The 2,938-nt window shown below is 46.7% G+C and overlaps 1 non-coding gene across 1 annotated transcript; it reads left to right on the forward strand.

Annotated features, from left to right (window-relative positions):
- Positions 1 to 2,471: 2,471 nt before the first annotated feature.
- On the forward strand, positions 2,472 to 2,612 carry LOC123648672. Its single transcript, XR_006738700.1, has one exon. It is a non-coding gene; the product is annotated as a U4 spliceosomal RNA (small nuclear RNA).
- The last annotated feature ends 326 nt before the right edge of the window (positions 2,613 to 2,938 follow it).

Raw genomic sequence — 2,938 nt, forward strand, 5'->3', positions numbered from 1 at the left:
TTGGATGTTTTTGTCTTTCTGACAGTCTCTGCATTTTGAGGAAAGCTCAATCCCCCCACGTGGTTGCAGTTGTGCCTGCCACTTTGCTGCTTTTTCCCTGTGTGTCATGTTGCTTTTGACTCTCAGTCTCCTTTGCTGCCTTCTTTTATGTTAAGCAAATAGCTTTACTGCACCGTTTCAATTTCTCTCTTGAGTTTTTGTTGTTGTTATTGTTGAACTCCAGGTATTCGTGTCACTTCCAGTCAAATGATTGGCTTCTTCTGGGGTCCCTGGGGTGAAATCCAGTTGTTCTTCAAAGTTCTCTCTCCTCAAAGGGTTTCTCTCCCTTTTTCCCCCTTTTACATCCACAGAGCATGACCACGTCTGCCAGCGCAGGGCGAAGGAGGAGAGGCTGCTGGCAGGGCTGCCGAGCGCCAGGCGGGCAGAGCACACGGAGTCTCCTGGGGCCTCCTTACCGAGTCCTGTCCTGGTGCTGGCGGCTCGGCCTTTACAGGCTGATGCCTTTGCTGCTCTCTTGGCTCCAGCAGCAGGGGGGTCTAGTCCTGCTGTTCAGGGATCCAGGTGATTCTGCACAGCCCCCTGGCGTGGATGAACCTAAGTGGACGCAGCTGCCGCTAGTGCAGAACGCAGCTCCTGATGGTGGGGCCCCCGCCATGCTTTGCTGCCTCTGGGGTTGGAAACCTGGCTCATTTGTCCAGCTTCTGCCGTACCCTCCCACAACACACTGGAAACAGGTTTCTTGCTGTGCCAAACTTGGCTTCATTTGTGTTAATATTTGCTCTCTCCCATCTGGTTACACCTCTTCTCACCTCCGTGCCGTCCTCTCCCTGCCTCAGCATCGCTGGGTGCATTTGTAGGTCCTGACAAGAAGTGAGAATCAGTTCTTTATTTCCAAATCCACATCCACTCCCCGGAGTTACTTGTGTGCATTATTTGTGAGTGAATACCGAAGCAGTGGGGAGATGTTTAGAGGCAACAGCAAACAAGAACAAACTCTCTTGCTCTTACTTATTTTCTTCCCTCCAACTCTCTTCTTTCTCCCTTGCAGCCTGTTTTTATGTATAATCTTCCAGCAGGGTTGGGAGGTATGGAGAGGGGAGGGAAACCCCTCTGTTGGTCTTGTAAACTCTCTCTGATTGGGAAGGTTTCCCTCCCGTGTCAGAGGCCAGCAGGAGTGCACCTGTAGGTCAGGTACTCGCTTCAGCAGGAGAGAAAACCTACCATGAGGATCAGTGGGGCAGCTCAGCAGGAGGGGCTGGAAAGAACTCGGGGTAGGATTGGGACTTTGGTTGGGTGATTTGGGGAGGGTCTAAGGAAGCAGGTGTTGGCTATAGATTGAAAGCTCTCAGAAAGCAGGGAAAATCCTAGGATTGGGTATCTCAGTACATCTTATCTACAGGAATGGAAGACTACATTGAAGATAAAGCTGCAATAGGGTGAAGAGGTATCAGTCTCTCACTCCAATCGAGAGCGGGTGCTTGGGATTCTGTGGGTGGCACAGTGACCTTGGTTTTTCCTTGCTTAGACAAAATTATCAAGTGCCTTGCTTTCTCTCATGTAATCATGCTGTCAGAGTAACCTTGTCCCGGGTAGGTGTTCTGTGAGAATGTGTGTGTCCAAGAGGAGACTAGCCTGGCCCAGCCATGGGTGTTGGGCCAGCCACCAAATGTCAGGGGCTGCTTTTATTTTTTTCTTCCTCACCTGGCTACCTCCTCATTGAGCCCAAAAGATTGTTATATCATAGGCTTGCCCTTGACTCTGTGTGTGTGTGTGTGTGTGTGTGTGTGTGTGTGTGTGTGTGTGTGACTGTGTGCATACATGTGTGTCTATGGGCTACCAAGGAGAGGGGAAGTAGAACTTGTTCCATGTCTCATGTAAACGACCAGGAGATGAAACTTCACATCTCACCCCATCACACGTACATTTGATCACTGTTTTATGGCAGACGGATCTGGATACAGCCAATTTTCATCTGAGCCATCCTCACAAATCTTGTTTTCTTTGTTCACTCATCACCTACCTCCCTCTTCCACCCTATTTTTCTGGCCCCTTGTAGAGTATCTCAACAGTGTGGACTATTATGCTGTTTCACTGCATCTTTTTTTAGTGACACTGATTAGCTCCAAAAGTTACTTGAAAAATCATCTGTGATGGACAGTTATATGAGATCGTGGCTCATCAGTTTTTCTGGAAGCAATTTAAAATGCCCAGAAATGTATTAGAGTTCAACCATTGCAATAAAGACAAGAACTGAATTCCTCTTCCTGTGTGGCAACTGCAAGATTATATGAGAAAACAAAACAAAACAAAAAACCAGAAAAAAAAGATTATATGAGGAAGAATCACTGGGAGGTGCTATTTCTCCACTGAGGCTTAAGGGGGCTGAGCAGGCAGACGCTGAGATGTATTTAACTTTTCTCCTCTCCATTCATAAGTGCGTTGCATTGTTTGCAGTCTGCAAAGAATTGTCGAACTTTGCACAGTGGGGGTATCATAGCCAGTGAGGCTTATCTGAGGCTCTGTTGTTGATAATTGAAAACTTTTCCCAATACCCTATGGTGACGACTTGCAATATAGTCAGCATTGGCAATTTTTGATAGTCTCTATGGAGACTAAAAAAGAAAAGAAAAGAATTGTTGGAGTTCTTGCCCTGTAGCTTAGAGCTGCTCTGGTTCTTCTTGGTCACAGCTTGCTCCAAATGACTAGGGTGACCTCTGCCTCTCAGAAGTGGTCCCTTATTACTGACCATCATTCCTCTATGTCTTTATTTTGAAGGAAACTGCTTCCCCCTCCCTCCTTTTTCTATTTTTTAAGGCAACACAACAGTTTATAACTGGTGAACATTGCATGTTCACACAGAGTATTATAAGTGGGGTTGAAATTTGGGGTCACATCCATCTCTCCCTTAAGAATGTCAGACTTAAAATATTTTTGAAAT

Source organism: Lemur catta, chromosome 12, assembly GCF_020740605.2.
Source record: "Lemur catta isolate mLemCat1 chromosome 12, mLemCat1.pri, whole genome shotgun sequence".
NCBI classification, from domain to species: Eukaryota; Metazoa; Chordata; class Mammalia; order Primates; family Lemuridae; genus Lemur; species Lemur catta.